Source organism: Protopterus annectens, chromosome 5.part0 (genome assembly GCF_019279795.1).
Source record: "Protopterus annectens isolate FY-2018-M chromosome 5.part0, PAN1.0, whole genome shotgun sequence".
Classification (NCBI taxonomy): Eukaryota; Metazoa; Chordata; order Ceratodontiformes; family Protopteridae; genus Protopterus; species Protopterus annectens.
The window spans coordinates 1,837,360,935-1,837,383,144 of NC_056735.1; positions in this window are offsets into that span (position 1 = coordinate 1,837,360,935).

Here is a 22,210-nt window from a genome sequence, read left to right on the forward strand (position 1 = left end):
GTTCCCCTGCATCCCAGTGGCACGAGTATGCAGTTAGAACTTGTCTGATTGAAGACTACAGGAACAGGGCTCAGTTTTGAGATTTTTTTTACTGGTTAATTGGTTAATTTGTTTAAAAGCCTTTTCTGATTGCTTGTAGTCATCTAAAGCTGTTTTAAGTATATTTTTTACTGTTTGTAGTAGTTTAAAGCTGTTTTATGTGTATTTTTTCCTGTTTATGCCTTATCTTTTCAAAAAAATGTCCCTTGTTTCCTGCCTTTCTAAGCTAGTATATTTCAGTTTTCAGGCTAGTGCTGAATTCAGGGCTGTGTTACAAGTTTCTGAGTTGCCCATACCTTACTTGGATAGAAGGAGGTTTTTCTCTTCACCTGTGAGAGAGGGAGCTTTAAGCAGCCATCTGTCCCTGGAGGAGTGGTTCCAGCCCAGAAGTTAGTAGTTTATAGGCCATTTTGGGCTAATTTCTATCTCTTTCATTTTCCTGCTGTAAAAACCGCATTTGCATGGTTTTGCATGTCCGGGCAGTGCCAGGTAGCTAGGGCTAAATTATTCCCAGCTCCACCAAGTCTCCTCTTCAGTTTTTCCCTTGAAAGTAGTCTAACTCTCAACCTAAGCATTTAAATAGCATCTTACAGTCCAGAACTTGCTCAGACCTAATAGCAAGCACTAATATACCCCGACACTTGATTGCCTAGCAGGGCAAGGCTCATTATTCACCCCTCACCAACCAAGTGACTAAGCAGCTCACTCTAATATTCAGGCATGACCAAAAGACAATTTCAGGTATACTCTGCAGTCCAGCTGGTGAACCTGGGTATCCTGAGGCAATGTTACAACTGCCTGATGTACACAGGCAACCCTCTCCTCCTACCACAAAACATTAACATATGCGAGAGATGCAATTATATAGCTAAATTGGAAGCTAAGCTGTCTCCACCCAAGACTGGAACAGGCAGTCATGAGGAGAAGGTTAACACTTGCACCACACCTCCGGCCTCACATAGACATATTAAACCAGCACTGGCAAAAAATACACTTAAATACACAAAATCATACAAGCAGGCTCTAAATAAAAACCTTCAAAAGCATCAGAGACCTCCAAAGCAGACACTCAAAAAACCTGCACCTCCCGTCACAAACCAGACAACACATAAAACACAAAATCAGTGTGCTGCACAATCACAGCCCTTAAGGTGAAATAACATACTTAACACACCTGTAATAGGCGACTATATAGTCAGGCACACTGACTTCCCACTCACTAGGCTGGACAAGGAAAAGGTTACTGTTAGCTGCCTCTCGGTTGCCAGAATCTGCCACATAACACAAGCACTCAGGTCACTCCAGAACAAGTACAAATATGACTCTGTCATTGTTCATGTTGGTGTGAATGACCTGAGACATACCTCCCTGGACTACATGAAAAGAGACATGGAAGAGCTCTCTGATCATGTAGCCCAGGCGGGTATGACCCTGACCCTGAGTAGCATCCTGCCCTCACTAAGAATGATACCGCAGTATAAAGAAAAAAATTATCAATTTCAACAATTAGCTAAGCTTCTGGTGTCATTCACAGGGGATCCAGTGTCTGTCAGCCTGGCACGACATGCTCGACAAGCCTCGTTGCTTCACAAGAGACGGCTTGCACTTATCACCCCTAGGCTTTCGAATACTGGCCAAGGCTCTTGCTGCCCCCATAGTGCCTTTTTTAGGCAAGGCTCAAAAGTCAAACCCACCTCCGTAAACAGCACAAATAAAAAAATGAGGGTTATGCTACTCAACGCCAGGAGTTTAAATCTCAAAATGCAAGTGCTCGAAGCACTCCTCAGTATGGAGAATGTTGACATCTGTGTAGTAACTGAAACCTGGTTCAAGGCTCCACATAGCACCTCAGCACTACTGGGCTACAATTCATACCACACATTTCGGCCACAGAACATGAACCGAAACACAAAAGGAGGGGGTGTATCCATATTCATCAAGATACCACCACCTCTAGGTTAGTGGCGCAGCATGATACCTCTGAGATCATCCATGTGCAACTAACATCGGGCAAATCTGCAATGCAAATTGTGGACTGCTACAGATCACCCTCCATGACCCAGGACCACCACTCTGCCTTTCTGGAGACACTGGAAAACATGAAGGTCCTACCGAGCACCCTGATATTGGGCGATTTCAATGACCCTACCGTTAACTGAGGAAACAACTCAAGTGCAAACTCCCAGGTCCAGCACTTCCTGGAATTTATCAACTCAAATGCCCTGGATCAGCTGGTAAACTCCCCTACCAGAGGTGAAAACATATTGGACCTGGTCATCACCAACATGGGCGACAGGTGTTCTGCACCAGAGGTCAACCCATCACTGGTTAGAGCAGACCGTAAACTAATCACTCTGGATGTCCACACCACACCACCACCCCCAACCAAGGAAACCACAGTGAAAAGCTTTTCTATAGCAAACTTCACCTTTCTTAAGACAGAGGTGGTAAGTTTCACAGCCCCCATGCTAAAGGATAACAGTGTCCAAGATGCAGGAACCTTTACAATTGCACTCTATGAGCACCTACAAGGATGCATGGATCATGCTATCCCTAGCAAAACCAAGACTCACTCCCCTAAGAGAAGGAAACCAGTCTGGTGGATCCCTGCCATAAACAGGCTATACAATAGAAGGAGGAAACTAGTTCAGAAAAAAAGCAAATCTCAAGAAGGAAAGACTTCCCTGATCAGTATCAGTAAGAAACTAAGGTCCCTCATAAAATCATCCAAGGCTAACTTCGAAAGAAAAATAGCCAAGGATTCGAAAGATAATCAAAAAGCCTTCTTTAGCTATGTCAAGAATCTAAGTGGCAACTCGCATGTCTGCTCTGAGCTAGTGCAAAATAGCACAAAATATACTGAACCTACGCATATTGCCAACATCCTGGAAGATAGATTCAGTGCAAACTTCACCCCCCCTCACCCCCAAAAGGGCCCACAACAATACCGGAAAAGTGTAGTGCCCCAGAAATCACAGACGCACAGGTGAAAACAGCCCTTTCAAAAGCCAAAAGCACAGCATCAATGGGGCCATATGGTGTCCCAGTCTGGGTCTTGCATGAACTACAGAACGAACTAACCCCCCACCTAAACACACTGTTCAACCTCAGCCTCTCCACAGGCTACATGCCCATAGAATGGCACACAGTAACGGTTATTCTGCTCCACAAAGGAGGGGCCACAACTGACCCTGGTAACTATCGCCCCATAAGCCTGACTAGCCTGATCTGCAAGGCTATGGAGCGCATCATCATGGAACTCATTAACAAAGACATTGGGAACCTCCAAACACTTGACCTGACCCAGTTTGGCTTTGTTAAGGGCAGATCATGCCTACTGAACCTGATTGACTTCTTCGAGACAGTCACCAAGGCCATAGATGAGGGCAAGGTGGTTCACACAGCCTACCTTGACCTTACCAAGGCTTTTGACATCATTCCCCACTCGGGAATTATAGAAAAACTCACCAGCCTGAACATAAACCCCTACGTCACAAGATGGGTTGCCAACTGGCTTACAGACTGAACTCACATGGTAAGAATAGCGGGCTCCAGGTCTGACTCTAAACCAGTCACAAATGGTGTCTCACAAGACTCAGTCCTGGGACCCCTACTGTTCGGCATATACTTCTCAGAAGTACAGGAAAACACAGGAGGACTATGACTAACCAAATTTGCCGATGACTGCAAATTGGGAGCAATAATTGACTCTCTGGCTGACACAGATATTTTCCAAAAGGGCCTTACTGAGGCGGACACCTGGTGTCAAAGTCATGGTCTCAAGCTAAATGCCAAAAAATGCCTAGTCATCCCATTTGGGAAAAACAAAACACCCATTATTACCACATAGGTGGCAGCCCTCTTAATACAGAATAGGTAATAAGAGATCTGGGGACCCAGGTAGATAGTAATCTCTCCTTTGATGATCATATTGCCAAAGTAGTTAGGAAATCCTTCTATGTAGCCCATCTAATTACTAAAGGGTTTGCATCTAGAAATAAAGAGGTTATAGTGCCCCTCTACTCATCACTCATCAGACCCATTATATAATACAATGCCCCATTTGGGATGTACCTCACAAGACACTTCCAACAGCTGGAAAGACCACAAAAGTACCTCACCAAGAGGATTACTGGCCTCAAACATATGTCCTATGCAGCCTGACTGGAAAAACTCTGGCTGTACTCAGTGACATATCGCTTACTCAGAGGTGATCTCTGCCTGACTTGCAAAGCCATGTCCAACTCAGAATTGATGGATATGTTCCACCTAAAGAAATCCAAGTCACTGCGAGCCACTCGCTTTAGTGAGCTAAACCTCACCACAACAATAAATAGAACATGCTGGAGGGATAAATTAATTTCACAGAGATTCCACATGGTTTGGAACAAAATTCCTAACTACATTAGGCAGAGCCCCTCACTAACACTCTTCAAGAGAAACCTTGACAAGTGGATGGGTAACAGAAAATACACCCCTGGGATCACTTCATTGGCTCTTCTTGACAGAGGCTCAGTTAATTAATCAATGTGGCAGCAAAAGCTGACACACTCTGGCTAGGCTTATAAATGCCCTCGGGCAGATAGCTTAGTACATACCTATGAACCTATATGTAATAATATTAGCTCATTTTTTGTTTAACTTTCAGATAATAGATGTTCAGTGTGAGCTGAGATGTCTGCAGCTGAGGGCAATTGTTAATTCTGGTCTTATGTTACCGTGGAGATAAGCTGAATACATGAGCAGGCAATTACACATGAGAGTTCTGAGCATTGTTTGCCGAGGGAAAAATAAAATTAAAAGTAACAAGGGCGAACAGCTCAGAACAAATTTAAGTTTGAAATAATTGGAAGTGAATAATTGATAGTTTCCTAGTAGTGTAAATATGTCAATGCATTTAATAGAACAGTATATAATGTAGTTTTATTTAAAGATAGCTGGTTCAGTTTTTCTTATAGCTAAAATTTAATGTTTACTGAAAGTATAAAAGCTGTTTTTCACATCTGGAAGAGGAAAAGAGATAAGAAAAGAAAAGAAAGCAATCTATGTAAGTGAGGGGACAAGCTGTAACATGCTTCAGCATGGATTACCTTAATTTTATGTTACGTAATGCCTGTGAGTACAGTTGTCAGCTTGGGACAATTGCTCCTATCGGGATGTTTAAACTTCATTATTTGAAGATGTACATCATTTTGTGTGTTCTTTTACATTAATAGGTTATAGGGGTTTTCTGTGTGTTTTGGGGGGCTTCATTAAAGCAAAATGTCTTTAAAAATGTGGCATAAGTTCAAATGGATATGACAAGAAACAGCTGTATGAAAACTCAACCAGTCAAACATCAGTGTGTGCATGTAACACAAAAGTTGAAATATACATTTAAAAAAATGGTTGTGTATAATAGGTGTGAATAATAACTTCTTATCAAATGGCTATGTTATCATTATTTTGGCATATACATGGCCTCACAGATATAGGCAAAAAATTAAGAGTATTGAATTATATTAAGAAATGCACAGTGCAAATAGTAATACTGCAGGAGACACATTTGGAAAGAAATGACCATATGAATTTGATAAGGAAAGGATTTCAGGATAGAGGTTCAAAAGAATATCAGGGACAAAGGGAAAAGTGATTATATAATTGTAAGAGGAGTTACAATAGTGATAGAAGAGGAAGAAAAGATAACAATGGTAGATTTGTGGCAGTAAGAGGCTACTGCCAAGAGAGGAGGATTACGCTGGCAGGTATTTTTTATTCAACCTAAAATTGCTATTATGGAGCTTAATACATTTTTGGGAGAAATAATCAGCTTTTAGCAGGGAATATTACCTATAGGTGAGGATTGGAGCTTGATTTACAATGGTGAAGATGTATCTGGGAGACATAGAAGGTATAACAAAAGAGGATAGATTTCTGAACAAATTTATGAAACTATTTGCTATGGAAGACATGGATTCAGTAGTAGGAACTCAGAATATGTACATATTATTTCACCAAGGTACAATAACTGGGCTAGACTAGACAAGAAATTATATTTCACAGGAACATGTGCATATAATTGAAAGCTTCACCACACATCCAGTAACTATTTCAGATCATGCACCATAAAAACTAAGATAAAAATATAGGATAATGAAGTAAAAATTAGATGCTAATGCTGTCCTCTTTGTCTGTTAAAAAGAGAGGAATTTAAGGAATGGATAGTAGAAATTATTAAAGAATAATTAGGAAAGATAGAAATTTCTTAAGAAGTGATAGCTAATGAGTGAGATAAAAATGAAAGCGGAGTTTAAAATGGAGTAGAACTAAAAGGAAAAGCGATATAGTTAAGAAGTAACAGATATTTATAGGGATGACAAAGGATAATGTATTGTAGAATAAGGGAAATCTTACAGAGCAATAAGAGTGTAACTGCAGAGTGCTAAGGAGAGAATAAAGAAGTATCTGAAAGATATGCATGAATTTAAAAAGATTGTTCTTAAGCTTTTTGATAATAACGTCACTCCACAAAGACTTTTAGCACAATGACTAAGGCAACGTAGTAGTAGAGGGGATGTTGCCAAATATAGGAAGCCTATAACAAGAAAAATAACCAGAGATCTTATAGAAGTATTAGAGCTATTTTGGAAAATGTTAGAAAACTTGTATAAAGCAGAGAAATGTGGAAATCAAGAAAGAGCACAATTGGAAATATTTTTGGAAAATGTAAGCATGTCAAGGTTAAAGGTAGATGAGGCTCAACAATTAAAGACAGGAGAATATGAGATAAAAATGGTGACATATAATCGATATGCAGGAATGTCTTCAAAAATAGATGGTGTTCCTGTAGAAGTTTGGAAGCTGTGGGGAGTGATAAAGATCTGGAAGATTTTGTTTAACAGTATTTTAAAAATAGGAGAAGCACCAACATCCTGGAAGAAAGTTGTTGTGGCTGTGTACCCAAAGACAGTAAAGACACACCAGACCCAGCTTTGTATAGACCCATTTCAATTTTAAATCATGATTATAAAGTGGTTAAGTCTATAATAGCTAAGGAATGGCAAAGATGTTGTCAAAGGTGATAGATATGGATCAATGTAGCTATGTGGAGGAGAGCCAAACATTTGACTACATTAATAGAACAATAATGATCCAAATGGAAGCAGAATGTAAGAAAATACAGCTGTTGTTGATGGGTCTTGATGCAGAGAAAGCATTTGACAGAGTAAGCTGGGATTTTATGAGTAGGGAAATGGAAGTATTTGCATTCCTTGATACAATAATAATGTTAATTAAGAGGATATAAGAGGGATTGGAGGCAGGAATTAAAGTGGGAGGGTCACTCTCTCATATGTTATGTCTGAACAGAGGAACAAGATAGGAGTTCTTTCCCTTTGATATTTTCTTTATATTTAGAGCCACTAGCAAAGAAAATAAGGGACTCAGAAACTCATGTGTATCATTGGTATGGTAATCACAAAATGCTAGCTTTATTTGCAGATGATATTAATTTGTACCTAATAAAACTGGAAAAGAACATCTCAGAGCTGTGAAACATTCTAAGACAGTTTCAAATCTTTTCAGGATATAAAATTACTGAACATAAAAAAAGGCTAAGCTATAGATTATTTTCTGTCATACTAATTGGTTTAGAAATACCTATATTTACGGAAACACGATAAATGGAGTATTTAGAAGTATGGGTTAAAAAGGCTCCTGTTATAGCAGATAAAGATATGTTGGAAGAGACTAAACAAATTATAATACAAAAACTGAGAAACTGAAAGTTCTTGCTGATGGATATGGACTACAAGATACAAGCAGTGAAAATGTTTTTAGTCCCTTTAGTTTTATATACAGGTCAAACATATGTTTATCAACTAGAGAAGAAGTTGTGGACAATAATTAACAAAGATTTGAAGAATTTATCTGGAAATGAAACGTGCAAGGGTCAAGTTGGATAGCTTGATCCTTCCGATAGAAAATGGTGGTTTAGGATTACCTCAGAAAGAAACTAATAAAGAAAAAACACCAACAGGTCAACTGAACCATGAGAACCACAAGCAATAAATTAATATTTTTTATTAAGTGCTTTGTTCTTATGTACAATCCAAAGAGCTTCATCAGAATAAAGCCCAAAACATTGCCATTACTTTCTAAATAGGCCTCTCACAATTAATCATCTCCAGTCATTTAACCACCTTAATTTTTAAAGAGATATGACATAAAAAAACTAAAACATTCTTCCCCATAATAACCATCATGGCAAAATACCATAATGAAATAGAAATATTATAATATAATAAAAAGCCTTAATCAATAATTTTGATTAATCCATAACTTTGATGCCCTGAATTTCAAAATACTACTGATAGAAACAGAATCATTTAAACTAGGGAATAAAGTCACTTAAAGAAATAATTCTCTGTGTAAATCTTTAGAATACAACAAAATCAGTCACCCCCTCTCATTAATGGAGGAACCCTTTCCAAAAAAAATAAATTACTGCATACAAGAGTATGCTTATATAATGCATTATTTTTATCCTTATTATGAATACAATATAAATGCTAATAAATTCTACATTTAAGGGACCTCTAAGTCTTACCAACATAAAAACCATGGCATGGCTGAAGGTAGCTAAATAAACTACACCCATAACATTACAAGTAAACTTGCCTCTAAAATAAACTTCACCTGAATAATTAATAATATTGACGTTGTCAATTACATTAATGTAGAGACAGCATGGGCAGTCACCATAGCTATCCATCTTAAAATTTCCATTTATAGTATATCCTCCACCTTTCACAATATTTTTAAAATTCCTTCCCCTTTTAAAAACTAAATTAATATCATTACCTAATTTATTTTTAAAGCATCGCTCAAATTGATGTTCAAAGTCCGATTTTTAACTTTGATTTCTTCAGTCTTACCACTGTTATTACAAAATGGTAATATCATAGCTCTGTCAAATTTGACATCAACAGTCCCCCCTACTTCTGTGGTGTTTTTCAAGTTACCACCCTTCAATATAGGTTTAAAAACAGTTTGTCTTTTAAAAACAACCGCCCTTTTTATCATTTTTACTAACTCATCTGGGTTTCCTCTTTCATAAAGCATGTATTTAAAGTTATGTATTTCCTTAATGACTACTGACTAATCTGAAATAATATGAGATAACCCAGCCATCTGTCCTTTTACTAAACTAACTTTTGGCTTATATGGGTGACAGCTGTTGAACTACAAATAAGTATTAGAAAAAGTGGTTTTGTGATGTATAGTAGATTCAAATCCTTTTCCCTGAAAATGTTTATATAATTCAATATTCAAAAGTTTAATAGATTTATTATGCCAATTGTATATAAATTCAAAAATCCTGTAGAGGAATTAATAAATGTCATAAGTTAATTCAAAAATTGTACATCACCTTTCCAAATTAAAAACACAATCTAAAAATCTAGAATACAGTAAAATATTATCATAAATTTTCAATTTAAATATGCTATTAGTTTCTCAATACCATCTAATAATGATAGCATAAATAGCAGGGAAGCTGCTCCCATGGATAGACCCTTAATCTGTTTAGAACACTTCAAAATACATAAAGTTATTATGGAGTACTATTTCCATAATTAAAATGATGTTCCTAATGTCTATGTTTGTTAATATATCATAAGAAAGTAATGCCTGGAAGAACCAATCTAGTCCTATATCATGTAGCATGGAAGAAAACAAATCCTTCATATCTATAATTAGCAGCAGTATGTTCATTCTAAAATCAACTTCTTGTAACATCTGCAAAAAAAAGAATCCAAGAATCTTGTATTGCATGCTTATCACTAAAAAATCATTTTAATTTCAAATCAATATATTTAGCTAGTGGTTTTATTTTTCAATGTGCAGATGCAACTATAGGTCTTGGGGTTAATAACATTTCTATGAGTCTTAGGTATTTCACAAAAGGGGAGGTTATAGGCCTACTAACAAATAATTGAATTCTTCCCTGGAAAGATCACTTGCCATTAATAAATCATATAAAGCCAAATTAATAGCTTTAAAAGATACCTCAGTTTCTTTAATAGAACTGATACTGTACATCTCATCTAATAATAGCTTAAAAAATTCTTATTTCACATCATAGTGTCCATAAGTACTACCTCTATCCTTATCGGGTTTCATAATATGCACAGTGTGATTGTTTTTCAGAAAATTCAGTAAATCACTTTCCTCCCTAATTAAATTATAATTTTTTTTTCAATCATGTCTGGTCCAAGTGATTTCTTAATTCAGACTCACACATGGTCTCAAAAATATACAAAAATGGATATATTGAGGGGGGGGGGGTTAAAGGTACTTTTATGTTTAAAGTTAGAACCAGCATTACTTATATTACCAAAGAAAAGCAGTTGCAAATTAATTTTTCTAACAAATAGTTTCAATTCAATGAGGAAATCAACTAAATTAACTTTCCTATCTAATGGAAAAGTAAATCCTTTACAAAATAAATTAGCATAATCATTGGTAAATATCAAACTGGGTGGCCGCGGTGAGCAGTGGTTAGTGTTGCCGCAAAAGGTTCTCCAGTTCCTTTTTGCGGAGTCTGCATGTCCTCCCTGTGGTCATGTGGGCTTCCTCCGGGTGCTCCGGTTTCCTCCCACATCCCAAAGACATGCTGGAGGTGGGTTGGACACTCTAAATTGGCCCTAGGCATGAGTGCATGTGTGTGTGTGTGCCTTCTGTGGAAGGTTGGATGCTGGGCTGGCAACTTAACACCGTAAAACTCCACTGCCAATCATGAGCGAACAGGTGATCCACTGTGGTGACCCCTAACCAGGAAAATCCAAAAGAAGAAGATTGGTAAATATCAAACTGCTATAATTATATACCTTAAAACCTTTAAAAACATGTATCACATTATTTAAATGTGTTAATCAAGGGCAGAAGCTGCTCCCATGATGACACTCTTAATCTGTTTAAAACACTTTCCTTTAAAAAATATAAAATTATTATGGAATACTACTTCCATAAATAAAATAATGTTCCTAACATCCCTATTTATTAATATATCATAGGAAACTAATACCTGGGAGAATCTTTAAGATGGATAGATGTGGTGAATGCCCATATTGCCCCTACATTAATGTAGTTGACAAAATCAAGATTATTAATTATTCAGGGGAAAGTTATTGTAGTGGCAAGTTTAATTATAATACTATAAGCATAGTTTATTTGGCTCACCACAACCACTGTAGTCTAAACAAACCTCAAATGAAAAAAACAACCAGCCAGTAATCCAAAAGAACTTTATTGCCTCTAATGTCTCGGCCAACAAAGCCTTCAAGGAGTAGAATTCTAGAGGAATCACCTGACATAAATACCCTCACTAATTACAATTAAAATACTTAATTACATAATTAGATTAAAAACTCTCCAATTACATTCTAAATTTAACCGATTTGGAACCAGAGTGTTAAACTTCAATATGTACACAGATTCTTTGTACAGTAGACTCCATCTTGTCTGGTCTCACAGGGACCGGACTTTAGGCTGGATAAACGAATAGCTGGTTAATCAGTAAATGCATACAAAATAGCATTTATAGTTTATAAAGCAGCTAGAATAACAGGGTTTGTGTTAGTATGCATTTTTAAAATGAATATGAAGTCTAAAACTAAAATGTCTGTCATTATTTAGCCAGGAAGAGGCGGAGGTGTTATTCTTCTCTGTTGTCTTTTACTAGGGCTATGGCAGAAATTTGCTGTCCGGTTAAAGTGGAGGCTGGTTAAAGAGAGGCCGAATAAGAGGGAGTCTACTGTACAACAATCTATTTTTTATATGGACACCAACATATTGTTCTAATAGAATGCACTTTGAGAGGATTCGTGAGCACCTTTATGCCATAAAATAGTGTGATGCTGCAAATGCTTTAACTAAACATGTGTTAGAATCTGACTCGCAACATAGTTTTGTTTTTAAAGTAATGAAGGTAGTGTTTAACAATCCCAGCGGTGGTAATTTAAAGAATTATACTGAACAGAGAGAACTTCAGTGGATTTTGAGGTTTGGTGCTGAAAGGAAACCTGGCCTCAATGACAGGGTTTCTTTAAGACCCATTCTAAAATCAAGAGATTTAGTTAAGTGATAATTGCTTATTTTAATAATTGATGACTGCTGTTTTACTATATAAATGTGTTTTGCTGTGATATTATTTGTCTGAAAAAGCACTTCGGTGCAAAAGCACTCACCATTTGTTGTCAAGGTTTGTTTTTATTAAAAGAATTGTGCTACAGCTTTGTCTTCTGGGATTCCTTCTATTTTTTTACTTGAAAATCTAGCATGAACTAAAATGTCTCTAATATTTTACTTTTCCCTCTTTTATAAAAGACCATAGGGGTTCAACCTCCCCAGTCAAAAAATCTCTAAGGAACATTAAGTAACCCCAACAAAATTTAGCTAATTCCACTGACTTAGAACTAAAAACACTATACGTGGTAACAAAATACATCCTTCCTGTATTTTTCTGTACAATTTATGGGCACTTTATTATTTTGGTGCCTATCTATTTGTTCTGTTGCAAACATATCCCAACACTTCTGTAAGACCTTTCTATTATAATATCTATCCACAAACATCTTAAATGTTCTTTCCATATCTGTCTTAAAATCCACTTCATTATTATAAAGTCTACGTATTCTTAAAAATTCACCATATGGTAAAGCTTGAAAGGTATGAGGAGGATGACAACTTTGTGCTTGTTGATACTGGGTTCCATCCTGAAATTTTCTGTGTACAGTTGTCCTAATATTCATTCCACTACTTATATCCACCACCACATCTAAAAATGAAACCCTTCTGTTAACATTCAGTCCATCAAATTGTAAGTTAAATCTACTGAGTTGTAATCGAGACACAAAAAAAGTTTATTTAGCTACCTACCTACCTACCTGTCATGGCAGGCTTTTTATGTTGATAAGACTGTGGGGATCTTTAAATGTAGAATTTATGAGCATTTATAATGTATTCATAATAAAGATATTAATAATTCATTATATAAGCATACTCTTGTATGAAGTAATTTTTATTTTTTTATTATTTTAGAAAGGGTTCCTCCATTAATGAGAGGGGGGGGTGACTGTCAGAGTATATTGGAATCTAAAGAATTACACTGGCAATTATTGCTTGAAGTGATTTTATTCCTTAGTTTAAATTATTCTGTTTTATCAGTAGTATTTTGAAATTGAGGGCAAGGATATAGCCAAGCATACTCTTTGTACTCTACAGAATACATTTTTATTTGTATCATTTAGAAACTTTGTTGCTTTTTCGAGCTGTATTACATCTACAACTGTTGCAAGTGATGTTTCTAATAACAGGTATATAACCTTGCTCACAGAGTGGATTGATAATTAAAATTATGTGTACATTTATTAACTGCTGGAAGGGCCAACATTTTGAAATATGTGTCCATTTTTAAATTCCGTGTGGATTGGAGAGCAGTGAAAAAGTATTTTTGAGTACAAATGGAATTTTCTGGCAAAACTCGTGACAGAGGGTATTAAAAATATGAATTATTTATAAAATTATTGATTAAGGTTTTTTATTTTATTATTCTATATATATTTTCTTATGGGCATTTTATCATGATGGTTATTATGGGAAAGAATGCTTTAGGTATTTAGTGTGCTATCTCTTTAAGAATCAAGGCAATTAAATGATTGGTGAGGATTAATTGTGAGAGATCTATTTAAAAAGTAATGGTAGAGTTTTGGGCTTTATTCTGATGATGTTCTTTGGATGGTATATAAGAATGAAAGCACTTAATAAAAATTATATTTTATTATCCATGGTTCTTGTGGTTTAGTCAACCTGTTGGTGGGTTTATTTTCTTTATTGCTAATTTAGAGCTGCACATTTAAGTCTCATATACATAGCACAAGCAGAAAGCGAAAATTCAAAGTGGAAATGGATAAAGATAAAACAGGAGAGAAAATCAAGAAATAAGGAGAGACTGAGAATTTAGATGCAGATCCATACGGAGTACAACAGCCATACCAAATATTGTATTCATAAAGTAGCAGAAAGTGTTCTACTAACTAAGCCAACACAAGAATGAAGGAAGAAGATTTTGCCAATGGGGATGACTGCAAGTAGGTGTACAGGAAAAAGGCAAGAGGGGACTAGAATTTGCTGGAGAAAACTGGCAAAGGGACCAAGGTACTGATAACAAATACCTAGTGAAGGAAAAGTAATAGAATGGGAAGAGGCCAAGAAGACCTTGGGACTGCAGGCTAGAGACTACCTTCCCTACCAGGGAATGGTATCAGAGTATAGGCAAAAGGAAAGGAATAGGGGAACCATAAGTGAAAGACCTGCTTTGGTAGAGTTTTTAGTTCAATCTAGAACAGAAGCTGCTGTTAAAAATGAATAATTAATAGGGCATATAAAATATTGCACTATAGCTATAGGAATCAGTCAGAGGAGGTAAGAAAAGATTGGAAAGAGAGCTTGGATAAGCAAATTACATGAAGACAATGGATGGACATATAAATGGCTCCCAAGTATGCAACAAAGTCTAAAAGATTTTGTTTTTTGCTTGGAAGTGTTTGCATAGATATGTTTATATCCCAAGCAAACTCCCAAAAAAATTTCCTCAGGTAGATGGCAAATGTTGGAAATGCGAAGTGGAAGAGTTAAGTGAGAACTTATGTTTTCGGAGTATAATGAGTTAGCAAACTTTAAAAATTCCTTAGAGAGTACACTGTCAAAAATACTGGGTGAACAAAAGGGTGCAACTAATGAAATGTTTATTTTGAGCTGGGACACAGGATCTGAATTGTCTAGCATAGCAGACTTTTTTAAGCTTAATTCGGGTGGCTGCCAAAAAGCAATTACTAGAAAATAGAAATTAAAGTTTAAGCTAACTGTATTTGAAGTACTGAATATTATAACAGAGATAAAAGAATTGGAAGTGGGGTCCTTGGAGCAAATTACATAGAAATAAATGGAAACTGTGGTAACAATGCATGCACAATAATGGTCTGGAGGAATAGTGAGGTTTAAGTGAAGGCAGGAATTAAGCAATTTATGTAATGTTGGACTGACAACAGTTATACAAAAGAAAATATGTGATATAAAATGTATATAACTGTCAGCAAGTTAATATATATTTTTTTATATAAATGTATATTTGCCTCTGTCATAAGTATAATTTAATAAACACACTAAAAAGCATTAAAAAAGTCATGAGGAGAGAAAGATAAAGAGAGAGAGAGGGGCAGGTCATCCTTAACAAAGCAGCCAGAATTGTTGACCATCTCTTCACAGGATGATATATATATATATATATATATATATATATATATATATATATATATATATATTTATATTTATATATTCACAAGATGATGATCTCTCTCTCTCTCTCTCTCTCTCTATATATATATATATATATGTGTGTGTGTGTGTGTGTGTGGGTGTGTGTGGGTGTGTGTTGTATTATTGCATTCCCCTAGAATGACATCAGTAACTAAGCCAATAATTAGTGTCGATTGTTTTTTGATTATATTGTAGCATCATCTTTGATGATATAAGGATACTGCTGAATACTAGCTTCACACCAATTTTCAGATGCATATTCTAAGAAGTTCATCAGGTCTCTCTTCATATGAGTCAAGCAGGTAAGTTTCAAATCATGCTCTCTCTCTTTCTCTCTCTCTGTGTCTCCCACATGCGCAATGACCAGATCATATGCATACCAAGGGTGAAGGGACTTGAGGGCCTTAGTAACATCATGAATCATGGCACCTGCAAGGTAGATAACTATCATCCTGTCCTTGCACTGCCTGGTGAGTGGTGCATATGTGTGTCTGACTATGGAGTCACCTATGACTAACGCATTCTCAAATGTACTGGCTGGACATTGCTGCTTTAGGGACTTTATCTTGTCACTTGAGTGGCCATTTTTGTAGTTAGGTTTTCTGTAGTGTTTGTTGTTTGCCTGTTAGTGTGATGCTGAGTGTCCTGCATACCAAACCTTTGTCTAAGAGGCCTTTGTGATTTGGGCAGATACTGTATGTTTTAGTACCTCAGAGTAGGAAGACTTATATGTTGATTTAAGACATGGCGGACATGATTGTGAGAGGTGGGTTTCAGAACTGACAGCATGCTGAGTACAGTCTACAGTTTTAGAATAGAGCCTGGCCTTCTAAGTTTGTAGGTACTTGTACCTCTCACAAATAGAATCCTCTAGTGGAGGAAGCAAATAGCTGTTAATGAGCATTAGGACATTTTTACATTGCCAAGGGTGCCTAGTGTTACCAGGCTGGCAAAAGAGTGTATGGTAAACTGTGAGTTTGTGATATATAGTGATTAATGAGAAGGAATTACTAATGCATACTATTGAAGTGTAATTCCAGAAAGGCATCTAGATATCAAAACACAAGAAGAAACAGTGAGTCAGCACACTTATATTTATAACTGAACCATGGCAACAATTTGAGAGTACAAAAAGCAGGAAGAAGTGAAGCAACAACTTATGGATGCTAGAAGCAGCAAATTCCAACTTAACTCAATTGATTTAGCTTGGGTGCCAAAGCAACAGCTTAGTACAGTGATGAGACAATATGCAGTTTGCAGAAATGACTAGACTCAGGGACATGAAAACAAAAGTAAATGACAAGTATAAAAGGAAGTATGGGCAATAGCAACTACTATCAAGTTGGCTCAAATGCCACAATCACAGTTTTATGCAAATTTACAAATTGCAGCAAAGACTAGACTTTGGCTATGATGTCCACAGCTTTAAGAATAGTGAAATGTGCCAACTGCACAATATAATTCTGCCCTAAATTAGTATGGTGACTATCTGAAAGTGTATTCACCACCTATCATCAAGTGTACACAACTATGCTTGTGCATTTGCACCTGTCCTCATCTGTGCTCAGCTATCTGCAGGAAGGCATGACCATCCTCATCTGAATGTTAATGTTCACTAGGTTCAGTACCAAGGGAGTAAATGTTAGAGAGGTATTGTTTCAATACATTTTTTTTATGAACCAGGTTGTATGAATACTTGTAACTGCTGAAAATAGTCCTCAACAATAGGCAACCACAGAACACACTACATAGCGCATCCCAGATGTGGTAGGGTTTGGTTCCAAGGTCAAGATCGATTATGTATCCTCAGGTGTTCGTGTAGATGCAGCCCAGGGGAGTACAACAATGATATCCACAGATACACTGAGTTTAATCAAACATACCAGAGTGCACAGGCCAATCAACAAACAAACATAAACACACTGTCTTTGCAACCAGTGGCAGGTTTCACCCAGAATAATAGCAGTATCCCCACACTCACCACAAAATTACTTGCTGAACCAGTTCTACATCCAGAAATCCAGCACAACACAAAAATACAGTAGAATATTTGAAATCAACATTAGCACACCCTAAGTACAAAAACAGAAACTTGTACTTCCCAGATGTAGTGGATTTTTGTTTGAAGTCAAATCTGAGTAAGTATCCTCAGACATCTTGCAGTCACAGCCGAGAAGAGTAAAGTAATAACACCCACAGACACACTGAGTTTAAACAAACAATCCAGAGCACACAGGCCAGTCAGAAAAAGAAAAAGCCCCCCTGTAACCAGGAGCAAATTTCACCTAGAACAATAGCAGCATCCCCGCTCTAACCAGAAGATTATTTGTTAAATGAGTGCTAAATGGAGATATCCACCACAACACAAAAATAGAGTAGATCATTGAAAATCAGAGTACACTCAAAAGGATAAAAACAAAACCTTGTACCTTCCAGATGAATGGGTTTTATTTCTTAGGTAAAGTCCATGTTGTCTATGTGCAGACTTGGCCCAGAAGTGTAGCGTGACAATGTCTGCAGGCACATCGAGTTTAAACAAATATTCCAGAACTCACAGACCAATAAAAGAAACACTACCACTACCCACGTAGCCAAGTAACAAATTTAATTCAGAAAAATGGTAGCACCTCCACTCTTAAACCAAATGTAAATGCAGAAATCCATATATGTCTATGTCATAAGATTAAAAGTTCAAAAGATTGAAAACCAAAATATCGAAAACTCAAAATACCAAAAACATTTTATTGCAGGGTGGCAAGCCCTTCTGCACCTGATACACCCCCTGCTAATTATACATACCAACTCCAAGATCGCACAACAGTAAAGAAGGGGCAAATTCCCTTGTTCAGTATTTTGAGTATTAGATATCTTGGTTTTCAGTCTTTTGAACTTTGGATCTTTTGACAGACCCATTTTATATATATATATATATATATATATATATATATATATATATATATATATATATATATATATATATAAGCACTGTAGATGTTTCCTACACTTTTTATGACTTCCTCTGTGCAGATAGTACAGATTTGGATACCAGACAAATAGATCCCAATAACTTGACAGAATTAACATCTTCGGTTAACAGGTTCAAAGATAGAAGCTTTAGCGATGCCCATTTTGTGGAGAAAATAACTGCAGCTAGTAAGGAATTGAATCTAGGCAAGTTCTTTTAGTTTGGGTTATGTTTGTGTAGAATTTTACAATTTTCAAGAGACATTTGCCACTGAGCTTGTACAGCAGATAAGTCTATTGAAAGTGATCAAAGAGTATTCCCTCCTTCAAAGGAAGTGATCACATCTGCCATCCTTAAAGAGGGTAAACCTTGAGTTATGTTCCTCACATTAACCAAACTCCTTGCTTGAGACAAATTCAAGGATTTGCTGTAAAAATTTTACACAGCAGTATTAACAGGGTTCTTATTTGTTTGTTCCATTATGGCAGGGCTGGATCTTTGCCATGCAGATAGCTCACTCTCTCTATTCAAACAGATTCAGACACTGGGTACTATAGCTATAAAAACTGTGTCCCATTACTACCTCAGTCAATAAATATTCAAACGTTTCAAAGACATGCGTCTGGAGCATTTCTCCCAGGCTTCCGCTGAAAATTGGCTTTGTTCCAAGTCAGACTTTCCCAGTAAATAAATGTTAAATAAATAAATAAAAAGCATTTGATTAACATTTTGCCCTTTTTGTGTTCTATTTATGAACTGCTATGACAGTTCAGTTTTGGATGTAACTCCATACACAGTGTACAATCTCTGTATTCTTATGTCTTAGCAAAAGTTAATGGACTGTTCCTCAATGATTCTGAGATATTGATCCAAAAGACATGAGTTTTAATTTCACTTAAATTTGAAAACTTGATTTCATTGCAGAATTTTAACTCCCAGGGTGTGCAAGGAGGAACCTGCAACATCTATGCGCCATTTTCCATACCTTTGCCATATCCAGAAAAATATTGACCTAGGTAATCAGGTAAATCAGTCTGTCAAGGATGTTATGATACAGGGAGGAGAACATAAATGTGGGCTTCATGCATATGTTCTATAAACATTGATCCCACTATGAACTGTATATACAGTATCTTGTTTAAAAAATGTTGGGGAAATTGTCTATGTTAAAATAAGTAATTTAAGTCCAAATTAGTGCCCATTATTTTATTTCATTTATATTTGTCTACTAGGGTAGAATACTGATCTCCATGGGTGTTTTTCAGACTCAGCCCAGGAGTGCTGTCTGATTAAGTGACTTGCTAAGAGTCACTGACTTAGGCAAAGGAGGCTGAGGGAATCAAACCTTTGTCCACAGGAAATGGCTCAGTAACAGCTCCTTAATCCTCTCCCCAACCACCAGACAAGTAGAAGCTTGCCATGACTTAGTTTAGTTTGAGCAGATGATGCTGAGACTTAAACATTTGTACATTTCTTCCCTGTATATTACAAGTCACCAATGGTAATCAATTGTTAGTGGAGCATGGTGATGTTATGGACAGATGGATATTGTACTTCTTTCCATTTAATCAAGCTCTGCCAATACTGGTGCCACAAAATGACTGCTAAAAACACTAAGGGCAATTTCTCTTGGAGGGGAATCAAAACAGAGTAACATGGAAGTTCCTCACTGCCTGTAGGGTTTAAGGTACTAGAGTTTCGAATAAACATTTGTGCCCAAACTATCTAAGTCTCAACATGAAAAGAAATCTTGTGGTTGATGGACACTTGTTTTTAGTTAGGCAGTGAATATCTAGAAGAAGATAATCCAAGCTGCTCAGAGTTTAGCCTCCTTAGCCTGTGATCTGTAGTTAATCTGAACAAAACCCAAGGCATCTTGTGAATTCTACTGAAAAAATAAATATTTTACAAACATCTTTGCACTTTTAAATTGTTTGCACCTGTTTTTCCACCTACATTAAACTGTTTTTATTGTTCGTGACTGTGTTTTCTACACTGCGTATTTACAGTACTTGAACAATTTATAGCATAAGCTAGATTCAGACTTGCTGAATCTAAACTGTTTGGCATTTTCTGAGCGCTAAAGCCAGCCATCTTACATTAAGGGGCCCTCCTGCACCCTTGTAGCAGAAGAGTGTAGTCAAGGACCAATCTGAGTTGGTGATTGTTGGAACAAGGCTCAGTTTTGGGCTTCCATATTGGTTGGATTGTTCAAAAACTGTTTTACTTAGCTGATATTTAAACACAGTGTTTTGTGTAGCTGTGCACCGTGAAACGGGGTTAACACTGCCACGTATAGACACAAATGCTTAAAAAATAAAATTTTCCCTAGATAACTGCTAGGGAACCCACCTAAGCTTCCCTGCTTTCCAGCGAGCAACGCAGTTGCCTAGAGAGCAGTCCAGTTCATAGGTTGGTACTAGGCTATCGGCCCTAGGGCCTATACAAGCCTAGCCATAACAATTCCCTGGATATTTCTTCCCACAATATTTACTTCCCTGGACCCCTGTCTAGCAGGGAAGATTATATCACCCCATATGAGACCTGAACCCAAGACCCATGACTTAGGAAGCCAATGCCTTATTGATTAGGCCAGTGGGGCCAGCTGTGCTTTTTGACATGCCGGCGCAGGTTTCTACCCCTAAACTCCCATAGATTAGCTGATTTTACTAGTTCTACAATAGAACCTAGTCTATCTAGCCCATGTTCCACCACTTATTATAGAATACATCTAGCATAATGGAAGGTCAGTTTCCTACCATTTCTCCAGCCAGCCCGATTGACATGGGTATCCTGAGGCAATGTAGTAATTGCCTCATGTATGCAGACAACCTACTACTCCTAAAACATGCAAATACAATATGTGAGAGATGTATCTATACTACAAATCTGGAATCAATGCTCTGTCTCTCACATAACAACAAACCAAATACCAAGCAGGTTGTCAGCACCCACACTCCACCTCCCACACATACCAAGCACACAGCACATGAACGCAAATATACAGAGGTACTCACTAGAAATATACCAAAAAATCAAAGACCTCACAAGCTCAAACCTTGTACATACAATATGGTCCCAACAATACCCACTACACATAATAACACACGCATCATGTCTTACCCAAAAAGCCCCTAAGACAAAACATATCTAAACAAAATGTCTTGATCAAAGGTGACCACAGTGAGGGACAGAGATGTCTCCCTCACTGGGCTGGACAAAGAGAAGGTCAGAGTGAGCTTCCCTTCTGGTGCCAGGAGCTGCCAAATCACACACGCACTGAAGTCTCTCAATAACAAGTACTGTTATGATTCTGTCATAGTCCATGTTGGAGTGAAGGACTTGAGACCTACCTCACTGGACTAAATGAAGAGAGACATGATGGAGCTTTCAGATTATGTGTCCCAGCCAGGTATGTCCCTAGCCCTAAGCAGTATTCTTCCCAAACCCAAGTAGATGCCACAATGCAAACAAAAATGACTGACTTCAACAATTGGTTAAGCATCTGGTGTCAGTCCAGCAGGATCCATTATCCAACAGCCTGGGATGATATGGTCGACAGACCACATTGCTTTGCCAGAGATGGTCTTCATCTGTCGCCTGTAGGCTTTAAGTTGCTTGCAAAGGTACTTGCCTCCTCTATAATGTCTTTTTTAGGCAATGTCATAAGAACAAAATTCTCAATGTAAAAATATCCTCCAGAAAAAAACTCTGGGTTTTGCTGCTTAATGCTAGGAGTCTAAATCAGAAACTGCACTCACTTGAAGCACTTCTCACCCTGGAAGATGTTGATGTCTGCGCAGTCACAGAGACATGGTTTAAGACCTCAGAGAGTACCCCTGCCATGCA